Here is a 19,700-nt window from a genome sequence, read left to right on the forward strand (position 1 = left end):
TAAGTGGGAGAACATTCTGCTCTTGATAATATTCTTCTAATAAAGAAAATAAATCTTTGTTAAACATATTAACTTTAGATTTTGTTAAATGTCAGGTTAAAGATAAGGTTTTAAGGAATGCAAGCATTTGGTCTCCCGGGTTTACACTGATTATTGTAAAGCGTTGTTATGTAGCATACCAAATTAATTTAACATCTTCGTAATTAGCTTTATTGTTTGTGCTCTGCACTAAGTGTGTCCTTATTAAGTTTGCTCTCAAAAGCAAGTTTTTATATTTGTGTATTTGCACTCTAAGTAAATTAAACTGCAGTGTTTTACGGTGTTTATACAGTTTTATCAGTGCAGTTCATGGTCTGCATTGGTACTGTGGTGTAAAATGATGTCTAATTTCTTGGGCTCAACCACATGATGATTTTTGGAAGGTACCATAATAGACCAGATTTATTTCCTGTCTGTAAAATTAATTCTGTAATTTCCAAGTTTTTAACTAAAATCAAAATGTTGAATGAATAAGAAATTTCTTTTAGTTGAATACATCTGTCTGTTGCTTATTATTAGTTAAGTTGCTGTATTTATTATTTAGCCAACTGAAGAAAAAACCCACCAAAACCTATAGTTTATTTTTTGGTCTTTTAAAGTTTAAATTAAGTATAAACAAAATTATTTAAAATACAAATACAAAGTATATTAGTTAATACATGAAGCACTCCAGCTACCAATAAGTCACCATAAATTACTACTGTGGGTGGTGTAGTCAGTTTAGAATATTACTAGCACACTAGTGTTGGGTCAATAATAAAGTTTTGACTTTGGTATCAATACCAGCTTTCAGTCCTCTGTACTGGTGCCTAAATGTTTCCGAAGCAAATAACAGATATCTTCAAACACCCCCCCCCCCACACACACACCTTACTATAGCCTGTCCATTGCATTGCACCACACTACTCGCTGCTTCTCTCTTGATAGCATAAAGTGTGCATTGAAGCAACAGATGAAGTCTCAATAGCATCATAGCAATAAAGGGGGTACCCAGTGAAGTCTTGATTACATCATAGCAATAAAGGGGGTACCCAGTGAAGTCTTGATTGTATCGAAGCAGTAATGGGGAGTTTCCCTATGAAGCCTTGATCACGTTGAAGCTGACATGCTACAGTACTGTTTAAAATTTTAGATTTTTTTAGTGCCAGTATACAGCACAACTCTAGTGTGCACTCTTAAAAGTAAAGGTGTCAAAGTGGTTCTTCAGAGTGATGCCATAGTTGAATCATTTTTTGCTTTGAAAAGAATCACATTAATATTCTAGATAGAATCTTTATTTATTTATATCAATAATAAATACCATACATAATCCTGAATTGTTGATAACAGGTTTCTGAAATATCAATGTGTTCCTGATTTTAAAAAGGACTGAATGGATCCCCCTGTGTAGTCTTGATCGTGAAGTCTTCAACCCATTGACATAAGTTTTTCCTAGTCTACTGCACCGCATGTCGAAAGGAGAGGTAGAGCGGATAGCCAACGTTTACTTCCAGTACCAAATGCTAGTTCCATACTTTTTAAAAAAAAAAATGGGTTTAATGGTATTTTTTTCTGCATAGGAATACAGTGCATCCTCATAGCACACTGTTCTCTTCTGGGACATTTTAAAATGAAGAGGCCTCTTTTTATTATTTAACAGAAATCTGTCTTTTTTAAGTAAACACAAATCAAAGTATCCAATCAAAAATATGAATATACTGTACCTGAAAGCAATCTGCAAAGTCACGTTGGCTGGCAAGATGAACAAATCCTGTATAACATGCAGGATAAAAAGTAAGCTAATGGAGAGATGTACTGTGTAGATGTTACAAAGTCTTGTGTATTGTTTTGTATATTCAAACTGTAATATGCTTCCAAATAATACGTTTTTTAAATAAATGCAACTTCATTAATTTTGGCAAAAAATGTTTTATTGTGGTGGCACGGTGGCGCAGTGAGTAGCGCTGCTGCCTCGCAGTTGGGAGACCTGGGGACCTGGGTTCGCTTCCCGGGTCCTCCCTGCGTGGAGTTTGCATGTTCTCCCCGTGTCTGCGTGGGTTTTCTCCGGGCGCTCCGGTTTCTTCCCACAGTCCAAAGACATGCAGGTTAGGTGGATTGGCGATTCTAAATTGGCCCTAGTGTGTGCTTGGTGTGTGGGTGTGTTTGTGTGTGTCCTGCGGTGGGTTGGCACCCTGCCCGGGATTGGTTCCTGCCTTGTGCCCTGTGTTGGCTGGGATTGGCTCCAGCAGACCCCCGTGACCCTGTGTTCGGATTCAGCGGGTTGAAAAATGGATGGATGTTTTATTGTTGCTTTTCATGTTTTTGTGATCGTGAGTTTTTATTTCATTATGGTACTCTGATTTTAAATGGAATTGACCTGCCCTCTTTATTTTGCTGCTTACTTTAATATTAGATATGTATTATGTTATTCAAAGAATACCTTGCATAGAATTGTTTGTTTTTCTTTTTAAACTGTCAGTTAAAGCAAAACTAGTTTTACACATGCTTACTAAATGATGGGCAGTGTGGCACAGTGGCTGGGATTTTAGCATGTAATCCACAAGGCTGCATGTTCAATCCCCTCTCTGACTTGTTCTGAGACCCTAAGCCAGTCTCTTATCAGGTTAAAAATGCAATTGATTTAAAAAATCATGTATACTTTGCTATTTAGCTGTGCTTAACAATTGCTTTGTGGTACGATGTAAAATTTATTTTGGTTTATAATCAGTTTTAACAATCTGTGAAGAAACCATATGGTTTGCTCTAGTGTTTAAGTGAGAATCAGAGGTTTCTGGGAATATTTTTTTTTATTGTTGAATACAGTGTAATAGTTTGCTGCTATCTTAGTATGAAATGTCACCACTTATCCTGCACCTGTGTGGATGCCTGTTGTTTTTTTGCATGTAATTAACAATGATATGTGTATCATTTCCTTTTTCTTCAAGCCTCTTTCATTTTCCTTATTGATTTTTAAACTGGCAAACTCTCTGTTTTGCTATTGAGTTTCTCTTTACGCCTGACTACTTTATTTAGATGTGGCCATGAGCCCCATAAAGGGGGAATATTATAATGATTTCAGGAGCACCCTCAAAAATATTGCAACATAATTTTGTCAGTTTTTTATTGTGTTCATTAAGAATCACTTATGAATGCTTATGTTTGGTTCCTCCTGACTAACTGGAACGAGAAAGCCCCCACATATGATATACTGTTCAATATGTCTTGTTTTGTAAGATGTTGAGCTTTTTGGTGTTCCCCCCTATTTTTGACCCTGTAGATCTAAAACTCCCTAATTTTTAGGCCATTTTTGGAACATAATTTGTGCTGGAAACAACACCCTTATCATGAAGAGTAAACCTCCTAAGTGTCTTCAGCAAAAATGATCAGAAGGACCTGAAGTTATACATGCCACATCAACCAGCCCTGTAATGAGATACAAGGGGTTAAAGTAAGACCTTTTCACAAAACTGCGACAAAAAAGGGGATCAATAATATAGAAATGTTGAGTGTTCATTTATGCTATTTTGCAATTGCTGATCACAATTATGATAATATTACTGATATCCAGATTCTTTATTGGTGGTGTTATCTCTCTAAGAGCCAATCCTAGAAGATTAAAATTGACGAATTTCAGACATAATCACGTGGGGTATCATTTTTCACTATTTCAGTTGTTGATCATACAAATATATTTTTACTTTTTCATCCTTCACTAAAATCTAGTCCTCTATGGACCTTATCAGAGGGTAAAAAGTGACAAATTTCTATTACAAACAAGAATATTTAAACTTTAAACATTTAAAATGAAGCTCACATTTTAATATCTCAAGCATGTGACACAGCTTTTATTGTTTATTATGTCCTTCAACCTTATGAAGTAAACAATTTAATTTCTTATGAACACTCCGAATTAAGGTGCCTTATGCAAATTCAGACTTTTGTTAATATTGTTCTATATTTTTATTATTTGTTTAGATTTGTGTTTTATGTCAGTTTTGTTTCTTATGTAGTTTACTAGTGCTTAGATTTGTTCCCAGTGTCTCATTATTTTGTGGGCGGTTCCCCAAGAGGTGGAGCCACCTGTCCATCACCATTAATGGTCTGCTCCCAGCCTTGTAAGTCCTTTTGGGAAATGTAGTCCCATGCTGTTCCTTAAATGTGCTTGGTAGTTTGGTGAACCCTAACTAGAATATAACGCAAACCCTTATTTAAGGGGTTGAATTTTTATTTTGACGCGAAATGTAGTTATATGTATGTTGTTATATATTATACTTTTCACTTTACCTCTCATTCAGAATAATACGCTGGAGTAGAAGAAGTGTTTTCATTACAGGCCATGGCTCTGTGTGCCTGTGTTCATTCAGTCAACTGTTGCTGAAATTGATTGATCAAATAAACAGACACTACTTCATTTTTTCTTACCTCTTAAAAATCATGCTTAGATGATGGGAGGAATAGTCAAAGCTCCAGTAATTCTAACCTCATTCTACAACCATTAAGTACACACTTGAATACCTGTGTATGTGGTGTATAGAATAACTTTTTACTTGTCTCGTACATTTTCTGCTCTGTTTGTGATTATTATTAAGTTATGTTAATTTTCTTTGCAGTATGTCATAATCTTCCCAGACAGGTGGCAGTGGTAATGCAGTGAACTTCAGTTATCTTGTACAGAATTGAGCTTCACTGAAATCATCCAGAATTTATATTAATCATATTACCAACATCCCAGAATTCCCAATTAAAAATGAAGAGTGTGCATATGTGTATAGTAAATGCATTTCATTTGAATTCTGTTGAAGTAATTTATATATAATATATATATAGTGGCCTGTAGGGGCCATCACTGAGCCCCAAAACCCCAGACATGACTACACACAGACAGTCCAGGTTTAAGTGAAGGTATTTTTATCAAACAATTTACCTTTCCTCAGATCTTGTTACCCTAATCACAACACAATCCTTACTTCCTTTTCTAATCCTTCTGTCACTCCTCCAGGCGGGTGTTGTGTTGTTCCTTTCAACTCCGACTCCCAGAGCTGAGTGGAGGGCTCTCTTTTAACTCTGGACCTGAGAGTACTTCCGGTGCTTAATCAGTTACCTCAGGGAAGCACTTCTGGGTCATGTGAGACTACAGTGGTCCTTGTATTGTCACTATTCAAGAGCTCCCCCTGCTGGCTCCCACAGAACCTGACACGGCAGGCAAATGATATACCAGCTCACACCTCTGAACAGACGAAGGCTACACTAGAAGACAAAAAAAACAAAAAAGACAGTTAACAAAGGAAGACAGACAGGCCACTTATAACCCTTATAAGTGGAAGTCTTTCCTTGAGAGAAAGTGAAAAAGAAATCCAAGATGTCAGTGAGTACAGTGTCTTTAAGTCATTTCTGAAAAACAAAAACTGGCATGATAGGTATCCGTCAATAAGGGCGCGCACATAAAGGCGACCTTCAAAAGGGCGACCTCATTTGGGTGCGGCGAATAAAAGCGCACATAAATAAAAGCGATCTTCAAAAGGGCGACCTCAATTGAGCGCCGAATAAAGGTGCGCGTAAATAAGGGCGAGCTTCAAAAGGACGACCTCAATTTTTTTGATTTTTTTTTTTAACATTTCATCTTTTTGTTTGTCCTCAAACAGAGCCTCACCTGCTTCAGTTGTGCACTCTTTCACAATTTCTGTGTTTGGAAAGGGCCTCTTATGGTCACCTGAAATCTAAGTGACTCTTAATGAGTGCACTATTGTTGAGTCACTGAATTTCTAAGGGTGTTCAAAGATGTTAGATAGATAGATCTGTCTGTCTGTCTTAAGAGTTAGAGGATAGATTTCAGGTAATCATCTTTGGACTGTTGGTGAGACTCATTCCTTCCACCACCATCACAAAATCAGTCTTCACCCAGTTGTTGCACATGCCTGAATCCCCTCTGTTTGCTTCTATTGCCTCCACTCCAAAGCCTTCTCTGTACTTGGTACTTGGCTTTTGTTTTCCTCTCACTCACACACATCCCTCTGATCATTTCATATCTGTTCTTTCTACTTTGCTTCATGTTTTATCTTCTTTGACCAGGACTTACTCTTGCTCTGCATGCTGCTGTTCAAAAAGATTTTTCTTCAATGCTGAAGAGACTTCTTTAGAAGTCAGAATATTGAGCAACTCCTAGCATTCTTGCTTGGGGTACTATCGGGTATATCCCACGTATGTTTTGAACCTCTCATCCAAGGGGGTTGTTAGAGCAGAATTTCTATGTCTGGATGCCCTTGCTGATGGGAAACTCCTTTAATCATGTTTATACACACATGAAGGGCTATAACTTTATCCACACCAACTACTAAATATACAGTTTATTACTTTTCAAATTACAAACTAAGTAAATTCTCTCAAAGTTTTCCATATTATTCCAGTACAATTAAATATAAGGACAATGTTGTAGTCAAAATGACTTGCAGCTTTCGCAAATAACAAACATTTACTGTATATAAATTTCAGGAATTACTATGTTAATGATGTTAATGATGATTGTATTTATTTACTGAGTAGCCAATAAAAGCCTCAGATATATATTGTTTTGAACAGTGGTGACTTACTTCACAGAAATTATTTTATTGTGTTATCAGATTACCTGTGATCTGCACCTAACATGAAAGGTCCCAGTTTAACTTCTTCAGTTCTTTTCTTAATGTGGGATGTCAAAGCAAGCTATGTAACCTCTTACTTGCCTCACTGTCCTTATTGTACCACACTTATTCAACCTTAGGGACCTCTAATGGCGATCTGCTTGCTGACTGGGACTGTATTTTATTCTCATTCCTTTACTTTAGCCCAGTTTACCACCAATAGAAGATTACATAAAATATCCTTTGTGCCCTTAAGGGTCCACAGCTGGACAAGAAATGAACAATCTCAGCTCTGCTAGTAATCTATAGTTGAACAGACACACTGAGTTTAAGCATTTACTTATAAATTATATTTATTTGCATAATAACCAAGAGCAGCAAATATAGACCGTGCAATGAATTATACAACCTGGATGGGTTCATACAGTTTTCATTCAGTCTAAGATGACATTTCCCAGATGGCCCACTTCCTTAGTTATTGATTATATATTCTTTAATCAAAAAGTGAAATGAGGGATTTCTTGCTGGAGACTGAGCCCTTTGGAAAGTGTCCAGCAGCTAAGCAGATAGCAAGCTCCATTTAAGTGTCCATGGCTTCTCTGAAATGAACAAAATGCTCCATTTTTGCAAAAAAAAAATCACCAGCTGAACTAAACTGAGCTAAAAACTGAACTGAGACTCTTATTAGAAAAAGGTATGTTAAAAGGGCAACCAGTCTCCTCCCTGTTCTCATTCAAAATGTGTGAAAAGGTGTCTTACTATCCACTAGTTTCTGAAAACAGAAGAAAGTTATCCCATAAGCTCAAAGTGGATTCTCATGGGAATCAAAAGCTGCACTAAGCTGCAAACAAACTGGCCATACAAAACATTCTAAGATCCTGAGTTGCCTTTCAGCTTTCCCAGAATGAACTTCACTCCACGCCAGTTTGACATGTCTTTCAGGTCTTGGCGGTTTACCTGAAATCTGTCAGTTGGGAAGGTTCAAGTAATTTTGAAACATGTGAAATTCTGGATAGAAACACTTCAAAGAGTCCATGCTTGTTAAAATGCTCTTATGTATAGTGCATTGTAAACTTTATTGAAAACAAGACAGCATAATATTAAGGACCAAGCCCTTTTGGTCCTTGAAGTAGGATGTGAGTTTGCCCAAAATCTTTGAAATTAAGATAAGGGCAGACGGGTTTACACTTTATTACTGAATATCAGTTGTCTTTTTACGTTTTTTTTGGCTTTTCTTAATTTAATATTCTTCTGCATTACATATGATCTGTAGAGTAGTTTTTTTATATTTGGACATTTTACATAATTTGTAATTTTTCTTTAGTTTGAAAAAAGATCAGTGGAACTGATTAGGGATGGCCGTGAAGCATTTCCCTTTCTGTTTTGAGTAGTTTATGCCAGTCTTTGCATGGATTTAAATATATTTGTAGACTTTTACATTCAGTCAGTCATTATCCAACCCGCTATATCCTAACACAGGGTCATGGGCGTCTGCTGGAGCCAATCCCAGCCAGCACAGGGCGCAAGGCAGGAACAAATCCCCGGGCAGGGTGCCAGCCCACCGCAGGACACACACACACCCACACACTAGGGACAATTTAGGATCACCAATGTGGGAGGACTGTGGACTATGGGAAGAAACCCACACAGACACGGGGTGAACATGCAAACTCCACGGAGGGGAGGACCCAGGAAGTGAACCCAGATCTCCTTAATGCGAGGCAGCAGCGCTACCATTGCGGTACCGTGCCGCCCCTTTTACATTCAGATACTACAATATTTGGTACTTGATATTATGTTTTGGAATCAGCCCTCTGTAGACTGTGGCACGCGGCTGGGGGTGGTGCCCAGCCGGGACGCCCAGGAGCACAGGAGGAGGGCTCATTCCTCCTTCGGACCACGAGGGGGCGGCCGCCCTGGTTCCTTTAAGGGCCACGGGTGCAGGGCTTGGAAGCCCAACCCTATAGGGGCCCGTGGCCTCCGCCAGGGGGCGCCCCCATGCCTGAAGGACCCGGAACCCCAACACTTCCGCCACACCAGGAAGTACTGGGGGGAAGACGATTGGGAACACCCGGAGGGCTTCCGGGAACACAGCCGGTACTTCCGCCACACAGGGGAGTGTCTAAGGAGTGTCGGGGATCACCTGGAGCCCATCCGGGCACTTATAAAAGGGGCCGCCTCCCTGCAAAGAAGGACTGGAGTCGGGTGAGGAGTGGACAAGGTTTTGGAGGCAGGAGAGAGGAGGCGGCCTGACAGCAGGCAGAGAGAGTGAGAGCCTGGACTTTGGGGGAGATTGGTGCTGGAGGCACTGGGTTTGTGCAGTTTATTGGACTTATTATTATGAACAATAAACGTGTGGTGGACTTGAATATGGTGTCCGTCTGTCTGTGTCCGGGCAGCTTATTACAAGACTGTTAACTTTTACATTTTTTAAAAATATAATCATGCTTTTTAAATGTAGCATGTTTTAAACAACACAACATCACAAGATGCTTTATAAAGCACATATGAATATAACAGACCAAAGCTGAGGTCACACTAAGCGATTTTTAGTTGTTCTGTGTATGTCAGACTTAGGAACTGCCATCCACGTCATTTTAAATTTCTGAAAGTTGCTGTGCATGTCACATTTGCAGACTGAGTAGCGACTTTCCAGTGCAGTTGTGTTTGTGCCTTTTTGTGACAACCAATAACATGCTGAGTCGGTGCTGTACAAAGGGGTTACTCGCTTACGTTTTTTCCCTTCTGTCGTGGTACATAAAATACAAGACAATCAGACAGGTGAGCTTTTGTTCTATTTGTGAGGTCCAAAACGCCCATATACCGTATTCCTTGTTGCTGCATTATATGAATTGTACTCCATACAGCCCAACCCTACAACTAAAGGCAACGTCAATCCTATGTGTTTTTGTCAGAGAGAGAGTCGTGGACTAGTTGGATTGAGTTTCTAGGCTGCTCATACTACACAAATGTAGCTGCCGACTGCTTCTGACTTGCTAATATTACGTAAGTGAAGGCTACAACTGAAAATCGCTGAAAAAGTTGTCCAATGCGACTTAGCCGTAATCCATTCTTTTTCTTCTTTCTTCAGTCTGAAGATTTGTAACCACAGCTTTCCACTGCTCCTTCTCTTCGGCCTTTTGTTTTTCTTCCCTTATTTTTTTGTTGCTCACTATTGTTTTATATCATCACTCTGTTCACCCATTATAAAACCATTACCACTAAAACAATAGGTGAAGGAGAGTGAAAACTTGTATCATTAAGTAATTGCAGTAGGAACTGTTTCCACAGTTAAGATATGAGACCCCAGTGGTAGGCCAGGTGAGCTAAGGCCAAACTGCATAGAGGATTATGTCTGAACCCATCAACTGTTAGACATGCTTTAAAATATTGCAACACTCATTATTTTTGGCTGCCAGAATATTAAGTGAAGCCTTTTCCAAAGGCTAATGGACAATATGGGGTAATGATTACTGTCTTCCAGACAAAGTTAATGATGTTCTTATAATGCCAGGCAAAAAGAAAAAAGAGAAATCAATTATCAGAATGATGAATTATTTATCACCGCATTACAGTTTGGCACGAGCAGCATCGTTCTTCACAGTCGACGCTTACTTTTTCTGTTTTTAACGTGTGGGATTTTTGCCTTTAAACAGGCAAACTTTTTTTCTTCCCTCTGAGATGGCCTTTGCCTCCTTTATATTCCCTTCAGTTTCCCTCTTTGCATTATTTTGATGTACTTTAAAGAGAAGTAGTTCCTGTTAAAAAATGTTGTTGTACAAGGAACAGAGTGGATAAAAATTTGAATCTTCAAATTTTCTTCATTTGGAATCTTCTTTTATTGGATATGAGGGAAAATGTCAGGTTAACCCAACTCAATAAATGTATGTTTTAAGTGCACTTTTTTGAGGAAATCATTAAAATTGATTTTAGATGTTCACATTTAAGGAACTGAGAGGGGATAAAATACGAATATGGTCTGAAATACGTTGATCTCTAAAGAAAATCTGCTTGCCTGACTGTTGGAAAGAGTCACTGTAATACTTTACATAACAGCATCTAAGCACATTACTTTATGTGTCTTTCATAATTATTGAAATATTCATCCATCCATTAATCTGTTTTCTTGGCACTTTTAGCAAATTCTAGCTGAAATTTTATTAGTCAGTGGGCCTCAATTATAGTGCTCTCGGTTAAACAAGTGTATCAGAACTACTATGTAACTTAGTATTTTTCTGTATACAATATTTGTAGTTTTTTACCGAAGGCAGGCAGTGTGGTACAGTGTCTAAGGCTTTCGACTTCAAACCCTGAGGTTGTGAGTTCAAATCCTGTTACCACATGTGCTTCAGAACAGGCTATCCCCCTAAATAAAGCATATTCAGGCCTGGCCAGTACTTGGATCGGAGACCATTTAAGAAAAGCTAAAGGTTGCTGCTGGAAGAAGAGTTGGTAAGGCCAGCAGGGGGTGCTTACCCTGTGGTCTGTGGGTGGATCCCAATGCAGTAATGGGGACACTGCTGTAAGTAAGACCGAGAACTGAGGTCCTGACTCTGAGGACATAAAAGATCCCTGGGCATCTTTCGAAAAGAATAAGGTTTATCCTGATATCCTGGCTAAATTGCCCATCGTGGCCTCATACATTCTGACCCCCCTAATCATCCTCTGTTTCTAATTGGTTCGCTGTCTCTCTCACCACTTCACCACCTAATAGGTAATGTGTGGTAAGCGTACTGGTGCAATAATGGCTGCTGTTGCATCATTTAAATGAGTGCTTCATATTGGTGGTGGTTGAAGTGGTTATCCTCTATCTGTGTAAACTTGTATCATTACAAGTTTATCATTACTTGTATCATTACTTTGAGTAGCGAGAAAAGTACTATATAAATGTAATTAATTGTTTGTTATTATTGCTTTCAATGTATGACTATGAACAAGTCACTTAACTGCCTGAATACCATTTGGACAAACAAGAGCAATGTAACCAATTGTATCTTAAACATTGTACGCCACCTCAGGTAAAGGCATCAGTCAAATAATAAGTAATAATAGTATTATTAGGTCACTGGAGCTAGTCCCTTTTAAAAATTATACATACAATTGTCCATGAGTAAGACATTCCTACCTTAGAGCGGTCCCTACTTTTCCTAGCGACTTGGCTTTTGTTGATGGTCATTGCAAAATACAATTTTACAAGTATTTTTTACTTGAAATTTCTAGGATTTTCAGATATCAAGCCCCCTCTTAGCCCCCTCTGTGCAGTCTTACTTGTACATAAATTCAAAGAGCTGACGTGGGGTAAGGGGGACCCTTTGAGCTTTCACACACATTCATGTAATGGTGTAACATTGATCAGGGGCTGTATTGTATATAATGCACAAAGGGGTCATGGGCTTACCACTATTGGCTTGAATATAATTGAGAAAAAGATCAGTGGCTTAAGCCTCTGAATCCCCTACCCTCTTCAAGACGCCAATACATATCTCCTGGCTGTTCTTGGATCAGAGAACACTAATTCCTCCTCTACTTTTCTCTCATTCTCTTTTGCTTCTAATGAAGCAACTTTATTTTTTCTATGTGCGTCCTTCATTTGCTTAAAGCATGCTTGCAACGCATGGCATATAATAAGTATCAAAAAAAAAAAATAAATACATGAAAGCTAATGTTCTTTTTACTGTAATGTCACCAAATGTCAATCATTTTGTCAATCGTTTTATATATATACTAGTTGTGCTACCTGTCTAAGACGGATTAAAATCTTAAGTGATCAATGTAAACCTCAGCGTTAATGTTTGCAAGGCACCATACAATGTATATGTCTCTGTTATATGCCATTTGGTATGAGCTTTTAAAAGAGGTGTTAATGTTTGTGATATGCTATGCCATCTGCTAGAATGAAACATGTAATGCAGTTAACTTTGTTATATGCCATTTGGTATGGGTTTGTAAAAGCAGTGCTGATGTTTGTGATGTGTCATCGTCTTAGAATGACACGTGCACTGAATATGTCTGTTATAGACCAGTTGGTTTGGGATTTGTAAAAGCAGTGTTAATGTCTGTGCTATGCTGACTGCTAGAATGACAGAGACATAGCATCCGGATGGGCACAGACAAACACAGTGACACTTAACCTTTTGTGAAGATGGATAGATTATCCTGGAAGCAATGGGCTCAATGCTTGTGTGTAATACTGTATAAGTTGGATGTCTTTATTCCATTTAATAAAGCATATTATGCTGATATTTCATTCAACAGGAACATAGTGAGAATACTTTTAATTAATCCTCAAAGGGAATGTTTTAAAAAAGGAGAGCATGATTGCTCTTTATATACACTTTTTGAAAAAATTTGCACAAAATTAATATTTTTGAAAAACATAAAACTTAAACAAGTATTTGATCAGCATGTGGCATTGTTTCTGGATACTGTGAGCAGAACATCTTGCTGAATGGATTTATCTTTGTTGATGCCATGTTACTCAAGCAGCTGAGGAAGTCAACAGAAATCAAAGAGTTGAGCAGTGAAACTCAGTGTGGGTCTGCATGTTTGGAGAATCATTCATAAGTAGTATGTTTTTAAAAAGCATACCTCTAATAAGGAAAAATACTATCTTGCTAACAGCAGGTAGAGCTGAAATTAATGAGCAAAATATGAAAGGGATTTTTGCTGCTGATGTTATCCCAGCTACAAAATATGAAATGCATGTTTTTTGTAAATCTAAGTTCAAAGCAAGTACATAGTGTAGTAGGGTGTGTAGGGTGTGTATGATTTTCTACCAGTCTGTTCTGCTGGGGGATTTTTGAAGACCCCAGCATGCTAGCTCTGCCCAGAGAAAGGCACACTGCAGCATGAGGGAAGGGAGATACCATTGGTAGCACAATGAGGTTTTGAGAGGCAGAGTAGACATCATTCTCTATGCATTCACCTGAAATACACCAACAAGGGTAATCGCCTTTTATTAGAGAATGGGAGAAGCCAACAACAACAATTGGAACCCGCAGCTCCACTTCTGTAGGTCCACTTCCAAAACACATAACTGAAAATTTAGACTTGATTTAGATATACAATACCCGTTTTTCAGAAGATGTCGCAGCAACATCTCTGTGACCAGATATTGTCTTGCTCTCCAAATCCTACAAGTAGGTGACACTTCTGGAGCTTTCTGTTCCATTAGAGAATTAAATCCAAGAGGTCAATGAAAGGAAGAGAGTAAGATATGGCTGGTGGGTGAAGTTTGAATCAATTCAAGTAGGCTGCATAAAGTTCATTGACCAGTCCTTCTGCCACATGTTTTCTATCCTTGGCATTTATGGAGCCGACAAGAGAATGGTCATAAAGTTAGCAGTGGGGGCCATGGGAGGAGAGAAGACCAAGTCAAGGCTTGAGGAACCCCATCTGGAACATCTGGATGAGGGAGTCTAATTTTGGAAGGCCCCAAACTGCCATAGACTCCAGGAACATCACGGAAGATGTGTCAAGGAATGAAAAATGGTAAATCACTATAATGTGCTTTGTTTGACCTCTTGCAAGCATTCGACTCAGTTGATCGAGCTGCCCTGTGGGACATCCTGAGGGTTTGCGGGATCCCCTCGAGGTTGCTGGATATCATGGCCGGCCTGTACACTGGTACTGTGAGTGCTGTGCAGAGTGGAGGCAGAACCTCTGTGTTTTTCCCAGTTGATTCTGGGGTTTGTCAGGGGTGTGTTCTTGCACCTACTCTGTTCAATTCTTGTATGGACTGGGTGTTGGGCAAGGTCGTGGGGTCCAGCGGCTGTGGGGAATCTGTTGGTGAAGAAAGATTCACGGATCTTGACTTTGCTGATGATGCTATCATCTTCGCGGAGTCAATGGAGGCTGTGATCGGGGCGGTTGAGAGACTGAGCGAGGAGTCTGAGTGTCCTGATAAAAACCAAGATCCAGGCCTTTAATGACCTCTTGGGCACAGCCATCAGCAGTGTGTCTGTCTGTGGAGAGAGTGTCGACCTTGTCGAGAGGTTTACTTACCTAGGCAGTGACATTCATGCCTCTGGTGACTCTTCCTGTGAAGTCAATAGACGGATTGGGAGGGCATGGGTGATCATGAGGTCGCTGGAAAGTGGTGTGTGGCGCTCCTGATATCTATGCAAAAGGACAAAGGTCTAAGTCTTTAGAGTCCTGGTGCTTCCTGTCTTGCTATATGGTTGCGAGACATGGACGCTCTCCAGTGACCTGAGATGAAGACTGGACTCCTTTGGTACTGTGTCTCTCCAGAAAATCCTTGGGTACCATTGGTTTGACTTTGTGTCGAATGAGCGTTTACTCATGGAGTCCCGAATGAGGCACATTACCTGGATTGAGAGGGAGCGTCGGTTACGGCACTATGGCCATGTGGCGCGTTTTCCAGAGGGTGATCCAGCTCGTAAAACCCTCATTGTTGGGGACGCAAGTGGTTGGACTATGCCAAGGGGTCGCCCACGTAACACCTGACTGCGGCAGATAGAGGGTCCTTTCCAGAGGGTGGGACTGGACCACGTGTCTGCCTGGGGGGTTGCCAACCGGGATCCTGAGCTGTTTCGTCGTGTAGTGGGTGAGGCAACGAGTTGTACCAGTGCATGCTCCCCAACTTGACTTGACTTGATTCTCCATCTCCACTTCAGAGTGGCTGTATGCATCATTATCTGATTCACTCAAACTCTATTTGAAGAATATCTTTTTTTTTTTTGTGGTATACAGAAATATAAACTAGGGTGAGTTGAGTCTCTGTGAGCCCTGTGCATATTGAAAGCTGCATAATGGGTAGTTGCCATGTTTTTCACACAACTTACGTAAATGATCACTTAATGGAAAACCATGTGCTGCGAATAAAAGATATTTAATGAATGAATAAACTCCCAATGTCATTTTACTTCCAGCATTAAACAGCTGCATAGTGTGTCATTTCCATAAAAATGTTAAATCATCCCTCTTTTAATTAACACAAAGAACATATTTTACAAATTATAACATTCAACATTCAAGCACAATTTTCATCTAAGAGAAGGCTGCCTACCTCAAATTATTCTGGGCATTTTTGAGTCAGTACCTCATATAGTAAGAGAGGCTCTGAGTGTGTTTCACTTGATCATTGTAGAAAACCGGAGTAATAGCTTTTATTGTAGGTTTTATTTGCCTTAGGAAGATTGGGTACTGCTTTTTTTAATCTTGTCATTTTTGTTTTTTTGAAAGGCAGAAGCTTGACCTCCAAGTGATGAAGGTATTTTTTTGTGTTCTCTGGGAAAATTAGTAACACAGTATTTTCTTCTGTGTTAGATGGATTTTGTTTTGATGTTTATTTTATAACAGTTATTTGATAAGTATGTGTTGCCGCCGGAGTGTAAGGCGAGTTCAAGCACGGGTAAAACTTATGCTGAAAGAAATCTCTCAGTCCACAAGTTCATCAATCCATCCATCCATTTTCCAACCTGCTGAATCCGAAAACAGGGTCACGAGGGTCTGCTGGAGCCAATCCCAGCCAACACAGGGCACAAGGCAGGAACCAATCCCGGGCAGGGTGCCAACCCACCGCAGGACACACACAAACACACCCACACACCAAGCACACACTAGGGCCAATTTAGAATCACCAATCCACCTAACCTGCATGTCTTTGGACTGTGGGAGGAAACCGGAGCGCCCGGAGGAAACCCACACAGACACGGGGAGAACATGCAAACTCCACGCAGGGAGGACCTGGGAAGCGAACCCGGGTCTCCTAACTGCGAGGCAGCAGCGCTACCCACTGCGCCACCGTGCCGTGTTCATTTTAAAAAATATTTAGTGAAAATTCAAAGCAAATAATCCACACAAAGAATAAAGAAAAAAGTTGTTACACATGTAGAATAAAATGCAAAAAAAGAAAAATGTATCTTCTCTAAACTTAGCTTTTCTTGTAAAACTTTAGTTGTTTCTATACTTAAAGATTCTTAACTTCTTCTTCCTGTATGCTTTAAACGTACGGTGCAGCACATACAATTAAGTGCTTTGTCTTACATGTTACTTGGCACACAAAACATGCATACAAGGTATGTAAGGCTCAAAAGGCACGAAAGGCACGATTTGAAACCATGTGCCCCCTACACCTTACACATGGCAAGGCTGATCACTAACTGAGAATAATGTTTAGTCAGAGAAGTTAGAAATAGCTAGAATATACCAATTCTATTCAACTGATGGGGGTTTTAGGAACCTCCCATAGATTATGCAGTCTCATTTAGTAAAACATTTATGAATCTTATATAACTAGGAAATGGCTCTTACAGTATGTTCACTTTTACTTTGTTTATGTTCAACTCATTGAAGAAAGTATATTTATCATTGTCAGTACTGACAAAAGCGGAAACGTGCATAGGATGCTCCTGGGAAAGGAAAAACTCAGGGATTGATTTTACTGTGTTTTAATTCCTTATATTTATGTATTGCACTTCGGAAGGCACTGATTTTATATTTATTTACTGCACTATGACCCTTTAAATGCTTTTGATTTTAGTATACTTAATGAACACTTAATAATAAAGTTAATAAATTTTAATAAACTTAGTATACACTTTTTACACTGAAAGTCTGGTCTGCCTACTCACTTACTACTGGTCCATCCCAGTCATGAACCCCTAGATGTCCCAATAGGGATTGGTGCCCATGGCACTGTGGCATCACAGGTACCAACAACTGAGGTGAGCCTAGCTTATTTTGTCTTTCCTACAAACCCTAAAGTAAGTAAACATTTTTATCCATTTACTTTATAATTGTGTTGGGGAGGGGTAGGCAATACATAGTGTATAAAACACAACCTTTGAAAGAACTGTTGTATTAAATGGTAGAACTGGTGCTTAGGTCATATGTTCATTGTGTCTTACGTTGTGAAAATGATATTTGTTTTTCAAGATGATAGGTTTTATAGGCATTTCACTGCATGGGACTCAGACTGCAATTTGTAGTAGCATCACTTACCAATTTTATCTGAGAGAATACTCGATTGAAGGACTGGGCTGCTGGCAAAACTCAGAGTGGAAATTACATAACTGTTGCTTTCAGCTTGGCAGCTGATCCATTCAGTATGGTGAAAATTTGTAGCTACAGCTTCTACTTGTTTACTCTTTCTCCGTTTTGTTATTTTCCTGAGTTTGTGACTCTGATATTTTTATGCTGCATATGATTGTTGCACATTATTCCCTAATCTTTGTGTTCATATAAATTGTAGCAAAAAAAGTTGACTTTCTGCAGCAAAAATATCTCAGGGGCTTCAGGTCATACTTGGAACATAAGACACTATACTATATACAGTATAATCAGTGAAGAGACTTTAATGTCGCAGCTTCTAGCCTGTGTTATGACAGGTAACAACAAGGATATTGACAATGATTTATCTCGCAACTGTTGCTCAGTCTCTCTCACAATAATGACCTATTTTTATTTTTTTGACAAGAATAACTGTATATTTGTAACATTGAACTGTGAAACTGATGTTTTGTTTAACATCCACAGTATTTTTTTATTGTATAGTCATCTAATGAGACACACTGTACCCTTTATTGGAATTCTAGAAGCAGTAGAGACCCAACTATTAAGCCAGTTACAAGAACATGTAGCAGCCCAACAGCTCTACAGCATGGACATCCACTGCATGCCTTTGCTTCAAGTGGACCACCCTGGATAATCTTCTGGCAATAAGTGTTTAAGAGCGACTGCAATGTTGTTGAACAGGAGATGCATGTTTGTTTGGAAATTAAATCAAAAACAAAATGAAGTCTTTCCTAAAAATTTGAATTAAAAGGAAAACCAGAAGATAGCATTTTGTTAGGGTCATGAGTTATTTTTTCAAGCCAGAGAGTTTAACCAAAATCATAGGACTAAATTGCAAAGTTTTGCAATTGCTTACCAAAATTCTGTTATTTTACCGGATTCGTAACACTGAGACAAAAAATGTGACAAAATAGCTATCAAACTGAGACTATCTGACAGCAGTAGTTCACTGATCAAATCCGTATCTTGAACAAAGGGGATTCTGCGCTGTACTGAAATTTATTAGAAAATCTTTATGATGCAGATCAGGGAGGAAGCCCCAAGCAACTCATTAACGCTAGAATTACCAGAGCCAACGAAAAAACTTGTAAATCTGGCCCACCTTAAATCCCTTCGCACCTCTCCGTCAGCCTCTTTTGTCTTGTAAATGTGTTGATAAGCCCAAGCAGCAAGCAGGCTGCTATACCATCCCCCCACCACCTCAGAACGGGCAAGAAGTTCTCCCAGTTCCTGCCTTGATTGATCATCTGGGAGTGAGCTACCCAGAATTGTAAGGGGAAATCATTTGATGTGTGTTTTGTGTCTACAGCAATCTATGTAAACACATTGTTAAAACAGAAACGTTATTCATGTTTTAGTAATAAATGACAAAATGTAGACATGAACTATATAATGTGTGAAGGCTGATGGCCAAATATCAAATAAACACTTTCACAAAAGGTGCAAGTACAATACGACAGCTTCCGTGGTGCAGCATTTAGAAGAGGTCGTGAGTCTGAAACCGTTTCCCCCGCAAATTTACCGCTTTGAGCAGTGAGCTACTCTTGTTGTTAATATTATACAATAAAAAGATACATTTGATTTGTGTCTGTAACAGCCGGTGTAAATTTATAGCACTTGCAAAAGTTAGCGTTTTTTTTTTCACTTTTATTCTCTCAGTCACGATCATGATACAAAACCCACCCCCCGCCCCAGATTTGACGCTGTTATATTTTATTTGAAACTGGGAATAACTGTAGATGTGAGTGGTGTTTTGAGACAATGGAACTGGAAATTCTCTGATCTGGAGGGATAAAAGCTGACACACAAACACTGGCGAATCTGCCTTCTTTAATAATAATAATAATAACTTTGCATTTATATAGTGCTTTTCTCACTACTCAAAGCGCTCAGCAATTGCAAGATAAGGGCTTTGCTCAAGGGCCCAACAGAGCAGAGTCTCTTTTGTCATTTACGGGATTCGAACCGGCAACCTTCCAATTGCCAGTGCAGATCCCCTGCCTCCTTCTTTGTATCTTACCGTCACTT

The 19,700-nt window shown here is 39.2% G+C and overlaps 1 protein-coding gene across 13 annotated transcripts in view; it reads left to right on the forward strand.

The window, feature by feature from the left end:
- Nucleotides 1-19,700, forward strand: part of rbfox1 (RNA binding fox-1 homolog 1) — a 2,603,746-nt gene that overhangs the window by 10,911 nt on the left and 2,573,135 nt on the right. The gene's annotated exons all lie outside the window — the stretch shown is intronic.

This window comes from Erpetoichthys calabaricus, chromosome 11 (assembly GCF_900747795.2).
Source record: "Erpetoichthys calabaricus chromosome 11, fErpCal1.3, whole genome shotgun sequence".
Lineage (NCBI taxonomy): Eukaryota > Metazoa > Chordata > Cladistia > Polypteriformes > Polypteridae > Erpetoichthys > Erpetoichthys calabaricus.